The sequence below is a fragment of the Palaemon carinicauda genome, unplaced genomic scaffold, assembly GCF_036898095.1.
Source record: "Palaemon carinicauda isolate YSFRI2023 unplaced genomic scaffold, ASM3689809v2 scaffold231, whole genome shotgun sequence".
Lineage (NCBI taxonomy): Eukaryota > Metazoa > Arthropoda > Malacostraca > Decapoda > Palaemonidae > Palaemon > Palaemon carinicauda.
The window spans coordinates 114,102-122,694 of record NW_027169932.1 but is presented as its reverse complement, the minus strand read 5'-3'; the positions used below and the strand labels follow the sequence as shown (position 1 = coordinate 122,694).

The 8,593-nt window shown below is 49.7% G+C and overlaps 1 long non-coding RNA gene across 1 annotated transcript in view; it reads left to right on the top strand.

The window, feature by feature from the left end:
• LOC137636113 (uncharacterized) overlaps positions 1-8,593 on the top strand; it is a 39,009-nt gene continuing 30,416 nt past the window's right edge. Inside the window, exon 1 of the long non-coding RNA XR_011042943.1 lies at positions 1-124. This is a non-coding gene — a long non-coding RNA (uncharacterized lncRNA). The remainder of the gene's footprint in view (positions 125-8,593) is intronic.

The following is an 8,593-nucleotide window of genomic DNA, read 5'->3' as shown; positions in this document are numbered from 1 at the left end:
TATATATCAAGATTCAGTCGTTTATAGTCTCCCCAAGACTCCCAAGTTCTCCCGTCGTCAAATATGTTCATATTTCGAAGTTTTAAAAAGGATGTCGGTTTCAGATTGCAAGAAACAGAAGACAGTAAGTGTTGAATATGGTTTATTTTGACATTATTTAGCCGGGAATTATTTTATGTAACCGATAAAACAGGATTTGTCGGCGTATCATTTGGGGGTGTTTTTGACTAAATGTCACGTACCATATTTATGTATCTTAATTAATTTATTTCTTATTTCATTGATTATTTTCACCATTTTCATTAATATTTTAAATAAAATCAGGGTGTTTGGCCTTTATTTCGGCACTGTTTGGTCGGTAAAATCGTAGGTTATGGGTGTTGCTTGGGGTTTCAAAACTTTGATTTTTCAGTTGGTAAATTTAATCCAATATTTGAAAAAACTGTTTTGTTACGGAAATATGTCGTGTTTTGTTCCATTTCAGTCCCACTTTTGACAGGGTTGTAGGGTAGACCCTAGCCCACCTATGGTGGATAGGTAAAACTTTGGTGATTTCGTAGTTTGTTGGGAGAGGTTTGGGATAACTAGAAAATAGAGTAAAAAATGTCAGAAATTGGCTGTTTTTTTCACTGGAATTATAACTAATTGAGGAGGCTTTTGTATATCAGCGGCCAGTTCCTTCCATGTGGATTTAAAATTTACATCAACTAACTAAACTTTCCCCCCCCCTAACCTAACTTACAACCCCTGTCCTTACCTACTTACCTAATGAGGGGGGGGGGATGCTGACGCCCCCCTGCGAACCCCCCTTTTCACTGTGGTATTTTAAGTCAGACATGATAATATATACAGCTGGCCGCTATCATGCATACACCCCCACTAGAATTATAACCGAATGAGATATCAGTGAATTCACTAGTTTTGTGAAGGCTTGTCTCAACAATCTACATATTAGGACCACTTTGCGCTTGAATGTCGGAAACATGAGAGAATAGCCAACAAGAAACGTGTTGGAACACCGAAAAAACCCTAATTTTGTGCTTGGCATTTATACGATATCAAATAACTGGAATTTTACTCGTTTGTCCCAACGTTCTACATACTGTACTAGGAACACTCGACGGACACAGGTGGGAACCTTGGGGTTTGGGTGTGGTTAAATAGGACTAAACGTGATTATTTAACCCTTGTGAGATTTGTAAAAGGCCACTGAACCTAACAAACCCACCTGACCTAACCGAATAATTCCCAGGTCACAACCCCTAGCCAGATTTGTAAAAAGCCACCTAACCTAACCAAATAGTTCCCAGGTTACAACCCCTAGGCGGGGTTAAGCTCCCGGATCCCCTTCCCAGGTCGCAACCCCAAGCCAGATGTGTAAAAGGTTATAGAACCTCACAAACCCACCTAACCTAACCTAATAGTTCCCAGGGCATAACCCCTAGCCGGGGGCAAGCCCCAGACCCCCTCCAGGTCACAAACTAAAACGGAATAAAAAATAAATCCTTACATTATGTTAAAGTGAATCACAAATAAATCTCTCTCCTACACAATAAAACGGTGGGCAGCACTCTAAATTATATCTTAACCACACTGTAATAAAAATATTACTTGGGATTACCTTTATGTGCATTTTTTACGACAATTGTGGTTCCTGCATCTCCTATTATACACGATCGTCCTCAAAGTATCAAGCTGACCTATATGAGTAATAAATTCAACCACATCGCTCAAAGAAAAACTACAGTATAGGATATGCGTCTGTCCATCTTGGAGGTTAGCGCTGGAAAGGCCGACCTCGCTCAGGTCAATCTTAGGTCGCGGGTGGGTTAAAAAGTTTGAAATCCCACGGCCAACAAAAGCAGGCCTACAAGCGTACGGAAAAGAAAGGTTAGTTTGGGTGGGCTGATTGACATTGGCTTAATCCTCCTAAACATCTTGACTAGATGTTGCCTACCCTAACCTTTGGTTGTATATATAACAAACTAGTTTGTTCCGTAACTAGAATACAAATCATGCTATTTAATAGGGGTATTACTTTCGGCGTAGCTGAAATGACGAGCCATTAATTTTTAACGAGGGTTTACTACCCACACCACTAGTTAGCGGTGATAGGGGAGGGTAGCTTGCTACCCCCCCCCCCCCCCCCCTTCACACCTGTGCTTGAGCTCACTTTGCTCTTGGCTCGGATGGTGGTCGGACGTGTCCGCTCTCATCCTCGCCGTCATATTGGCAGCCATTAACGCTTTTTGTCCTTTCTTTTTCTAGTTACTGTGTACGTGAAGTTGGCCTCTGCGACCATGCGCACCTACCCTGGTTTTCCCGACCGCCCTTGTGGAACGTTCATGTCGGCGGTCGAGACTGATCCTCATGCCCTTTGTCCTTCTTTTAGGGGCCAACTGTGTGATAATGTCAACAAGTGTAGGGAGTGGTCTGCCTCCCAGCGGGAAAGGTTTTCGCGACGGCGGAATAAGAAGTCCAAGCGGGATATTTCTCCTTCGAAGGTTGCTTCGAAGAAAGAAAAACCCAAGGCCTCTTCTTCCGTTCCCCAAACCTCTTCCGAAGCTCCCACTCGGTCGGTCTCTTTTGAGAGACTGTCGAGTGGTAGCATAGATCGAATTATTTCTAACCAATCTCGGGTCTCGAGAGATGACGTTGCTTCCCCTAGCGAAGCAGCTCCACTTCTCCCCCCAGAGCAGGACATGTCACTAACTTCCCTTTTTCAGCTTTGGTCCTCCTTGGGGCTTACGGGTTTGCCCTCCAAGGAGGTTTTGCTTGATTATATCCGCCTGGGTGCTGCTGTCAAGCAATCGTCGTCACCGGCAGAGGTTGATCCCCTGTCTCTTGTCGACGTTGTGGTGTCAGAGGTATCCCGTGCGGTTTCACCCATCTCCTCTTCCACTCCAGACTCTACGGTAGCTAATGACTTAGTTAACCCCCATTCCTGACCATCCTACGAGGGGGAAACTAAGTCCATCGTCAGTCTCTCCTGCTAGTGTTTCTTCCCCTTGGGGAAGTTCACTTACAGAGACTCCTCTTCGGAGGACTGCTGAAGGTCAGCTTGCTGATCCAACGGCCCCCAGAGTGCGCATCCGTTGGAAGGCTCGCCTTCCTCTTCGCCATAGAGCCCTTCCTTCACCTGCGATGAGGAGGCACCTCTTTGGTTTAACGTCTTCTATGCAGTCCCCCGCAGAGGAGCCTGTAGACCGATCTTCCATTACTGCACCTCATTGGTCCTAGATCGTTCGCAATCTCCTTTGGTGGAAGGTCGTCCTTTTAAAGGACACGTCGACCTTCCACCCAACAGACCTGCCGACCTGCCATCGCTGTTCCTGCATTGGCCTAACAAGGCTCCACCTGAACGCGCTATTGGGCGCCAACAGTCCACGCACCCACGTGACCAGCGCTCATCAGTAACTCGTCAGGACCCATCACTACAAGCGCGCTGCTCATCCTGCTCGCTCTAACACAGGGCATCATCCTAAAGAGCATACGCGCCAACAAGAGTAGAGCTCCACCATGCGCGCGCACATGCGCTAACGATCTCCTGAGTGCCCTGCGCCCACTACGCTCACGTGCCAACGATCTCCTTTGCGCCAGCGCCCACCTGCGCGCCAACTCTCATATGCGCGCCCTACATCACGCTCTCCTGAGTGCCATATTGCGTGCCATCCTACGCGCCGGGTAAAACCTGCGCGCCAACTTTCTCCTGCAAGCAAGTTTGTAGATAAGACAGCTATGCTGCCCTCACCCACGCGCCAGCCTTCTGCGAGCTCTCACAAAGATACGCGCGCATGCCATCCATCTCCCAGGGATGCGCGCTCATCATGAATCTACTGCGCGCTAAGGGACATTCTCCTGCGCGCGCGCCCTAAGGCTTTGACAGATGCTCACGAACACTCTCCCGAGCGCCCGCGCGTTCATCGTGATTCTCCTGCGCGCGCCATCAGTTTCCCGCACGCGAGCTTCAATATTCTCCCTCCCACGAGCACCATTATTCTCCCTCGCTCGAGCGTCAATATTCCCCCACGCGCGAGCCTGCGCATCACAAGGAACGACGTCCGGCAAGGTCTCCATCGCCTCATTTCCCTCCCCGCAAGCGCATACCACCGCGCATTGTGGGAGAAGGGAAACTTCCAGAGGAGTTTCAGGATCCCAAAGCTACCAAAGGCGAACCCACCTATTCCAGTGACTCCTCCCAGGGATCCCTCAGTCCCTTTCCCTTCGGGGGGTATGTCTGACAGTGCGTCTGTCAGCCAACAGCCTTGGTTCAGTGCCCTGATTAGAGCCATAACTCAAGGTTTCAAGCCTGTCCTCTCTGATCTAGGATACGGAACCATGGCTTTCTCTACCCCTTTGAAGAGGAAAAGAGGAGTTCTGGACGCGGTCACTTCCCCGAGGGCGAAACTGACTCCACGCACACCTTCAAGGCAAGTTCCTCCTATTCCTCGGACTGACTCTCCTTCCCTTTCAGACGAAGATCTCCCGTCACCAAGGGAATCACGCGAAGAGAGATTTTCCCCCATCACACCAATGGAGGAAACCTCTCTTCACGCCGAGAGTTCCACACAGTCCGGGATTAGAAGGAAAATGCCACCCTCATCAATGTTGGCGTCTTACATCCTTCCCAGGAAGGAATCCAAAGACTCCAAAACATTGCCTAAGTCCTCTACTAGGGCATGGATGGATTCAGCCAGCCACTCAGGGAATGTCCGCGATTCTCCCCAAGAAGAGTCTTTGGGGGATAGGAGGAGACTTCGCTGCAAGTCCTACAACAGGAGGAGACCAGCAGGAGTCAGTACACTCGTTTTCGCAGGTTCTGACTCTAATGAGGGCTCTCAACGGGTTTTCCAACCCAGAGATCCCTCCTTGAGAGGGCAAAGACACGGTCCTAGACCGCGTCTTTGGTACTCAGAAGCCCTCTAAGACCATTGCAGCCCTGCCCTGGTCTCAAGGGGTAAAGAGTACCAGGTACAAGATCGCCCAGCAGCTCTCCGAGATGTCCTCCTCCAACCGTTCCAGTACCACCAAGCTCCTCCCACCTCCTCGCGTACTTTGAGATCCTGGAGGAGCCATGTTTAGCTCTCCCACTTCACCACTTGCTGGAAGAGCTAGCCAGGGAAGTCCCTCTTGAGAGAGACTCCAACCAGCAGGTCTCGTTCTTGGCAGCCGAGATCCTCAACCAGGAGAAGGTCGTGAAGTTGCTATGCAAGCCACTTCGTGGCTCGATATCTGGTTGGGGACCTCAGGTATCCTGATAAGTTCTGAGGATTTCTCCAAGGAACGTACCAGTAAAGCTATGGAAACCTTCCTCCTCTCAGGTACTCGCACGATCGAGTTTCTGGCCCACCAAGTCTCGAACTTGTGGGCAAATACCATCCTGAAACGTCGGGATGCAGTAGCTGAGAGATTCCACCAAAAGGTCCCTAGCGCCGAGATCAAGAGCTCAGACTTTCCTCCATGGAGGGGTCTGTTCTATTCAAGCCTAAGGATGTGGAACATGCTGCTGAGAGGTGGAGGAAGTCACATCAAGACTCTTCCCTCCATAGGGCTTTAACATCTAAGCCCTATAAGCCTCCAGCACCACAGCAGTCCCGTCCAGTCAAGACCACTACGACGACAACAGCAGCGAAGACCTTGGTGTGTAAGCCCTTTCCTGTCAAAGAAAGGAAAGGCAAAATGTTCTCGAGGCAAGAATCCTAGAGGGAGCAGCCAAGGCCGCAAACGCTAGGATAGGCAGTCCCTCTGCATTTTCACCAGTGGGGGGATACCTACAAAGTTGCTCAAATAGGTGGAAGCAACTCGAGGCCCATTCCTGGACAATCTCCGTGATCAGTGTAGGATATCGCGTCCTGTTCATAACATCTCTACCTCCCCTGACGACAAATCCAGTGTCATTGAACTCCCTTGCCATGGGATCGGCAAGGGGGCAAGCCCTACAGGCAGAAGTCCTGATCCTGTTGAAGAAGGGCGCTCTCCAAGAGGTCCTCAATGGATCCCCAAGCTTCTTCAGTCGACTCTTTCTTGTAAAGAAGGCGTCTGGAGGCTGGAGACCAGTCATCGACCTCTCAGCTCTGAACAAGTTTGTCAAACAAACTCCGTTCAGCATGGAGATGGCAGACACGGTCAGACTAGCAGTAAGACCGCAAGACTTCATGTGCACACTGGATCTAAAGGACGCATACTTCCAGATCCCAGTCCATCCGTCTTCAAGGGATTACTTAAGATTCAGCTTAGACAACAGAATAAACCAGTTCAAGGTGCTGTGCTTCGGTCTGTCCACAGCACCACAAGTCTTCCCTGGAGTGTTTACCCTAGTCTCATCTTGGGCACACAGGATTGGCATCCGTCTCCTCCGTTATCTGGACAATTGGCTAATCCTAGCAGACTCGGTGTCAACCCTTCTTCAACACCAAGACAAACTTCTCTGAGACTTTGCCAGGATCTGAGGATCATGGTAAATCTCGAGAAGTCCTCTCTGCTTCCCACTCAAAGACTGGTATACCTAGGCATGATTATAGACACCATTCTCCACAAAGCCTTCTCATCAGATGACAGCAAGGCTGAGGAGGGTCGCAAGACCTTTTCTCAGACGAGAAGAACTTCCAGCCCAATCGTGGTTACGTCTCCTCGGTCACCTTTCATCGCTAGCTCGTCTAGTTCCCAATGGTCGCCTCAGGATGAGATCCCTCCAATGGCGACTCAAGTCCTGGTGGAATCAAGCGTACGACTCCCCGGACATCCAGATCCAAATGGGAATTGCGGAACTGACGGATCTCCAATAGTGGGTGGAAGACGAGATCCTACGAAAGGGAGTGGATCTTCTCGTCCTCCCCCCGGATTTGATGCTGTTTTCGGACAAGGGTGGGGGCCCACGGGCTGCACCACACGACCTCATGCCTCTGGTCAGAGTCAGAAAAGTACTTCCACATAATTCTCCTAGAGATGAAGGCTGTCTTTCTGGCCCTTCAACAGTTCCACTAGTACCTGGCAAGTCACTCTGTGGTGGTGATGAGCGACAACACCACAGTAGTGGCCTACATCAACAAACAGGGAGGTACTTTTTCATAGCAACTATCCCATCTAGCAGTAGAGATACTGAGATGGGCCGAAATCCACTGGATACCACTATCGACACGCTTCATTCTGGCCAAGAGGAATGTGCTCGCTGACAACCTGAGCAGAGCATCTCAGATAGTGAGTACCGAGTGGTCTTTGGATCATCTAGGAGCCAACAAAGTCCTGACTTTGTGGGGTTCTCCGACTGTGGACCTCTTTGCAACGGCCCTAAACTTCAGGCTCCCACTGTACTGTTCCCCAGTTCCAGGCCCCAAGGCTCTCTTGCAAGATGCTTTCCAACAACGGTGGGACAACATAGATGTTTACGCCTTTCCCCCGTTCAGTCTGATGAGGAGGGTACTCAACAAGACCAGAACATCGGTCAATCTTTCAATGACCCTCATAGCTCCGCTATGGCATCACGCGGAATGGTTCCCGGACCTTCTGCAACTCCTAACGGAGCTACCAAGAGAGCTCCTTCCACGACACAATCTTCTCAAGCAACCACATGCCAACATCTTCCACAAAGCCGTAGCTTCGCTACGACTTCACGCCTGGAGACTATCCAGCATCTCCTCTCTGAGAGAGGATTTTCGCAGCAAGTTGCTGTCAGGATGTCTGGACACCTGCGAAAGTCATCTTCAGCAGTTTAGCAGGCAAAGTGTAAAGTCTTCTGTGATTGGTGTCGTGGAAGGGGTATCTCTCCACTCGATGCCACTATTCCAACAATAGCGGAGTTCCTTGTGTATTTGCGTGAAGAAATGCGCTTTTCAGTCTTGGCAGTGAAAGGCTATCGCTCAGCCTTAAGTAGCCTTCAGGCTGAAAGGAATGGACATTTCCTCATCGCTAGAACTTTCTCTACTCATACGTAGTTATGAACTTACCTGCCCTCAGTCGGAAGTGAGACCTCCCCCTTGGAACGGGGTTCGAGTTCTCAGGTCTCTTAAGAGACCTCCCTATGAACCATTACGTCAGGCATCAGATCGCCACCTAACCTGGAAGGCGGTGTTCCTGCTAGCTTTGGTTTAGGCCAAGCGAGTCAGCGAACTTCATGGTCTCTAGTATGACATCGCCCATTCAAGGGGATGGGGGAGGTAACTTTCAGCTTCGTCCCTGAGTTTATTGCTAAGACTCAGAATCCTGGAGTAGCAGATCCTCGATTCGACTCCTTCCTGATTTCTAGTCTCCGTTTTGTAACAGATGACCCAGACCATCTCTTACTATTGCCCAGTAAGGAGTTTGAGGCTCTACCTCAAAAGAACAGCTGCAGTCCGTCCTCATGTGCCAGCACTATTCGTCAGCACAGGAAGGACTAAGAGGAGGGTCACCAAGAACACCATCTATGCATGGATTCGCAGGGTCCTTGACCTGGCACTGCATCCAGACCCTCCTCCGTCACGTCGCCCTAAAGCACACGATGTCGGGCGTAGCTACGTCCCTAGCCTTCAAGAAGAATTTTTCAGTGACGCAGGTTCTTCAAGCTGGGGTGTGGAAACGTCAAGCAACATTCACATCCTACTACCTGCAAGACATG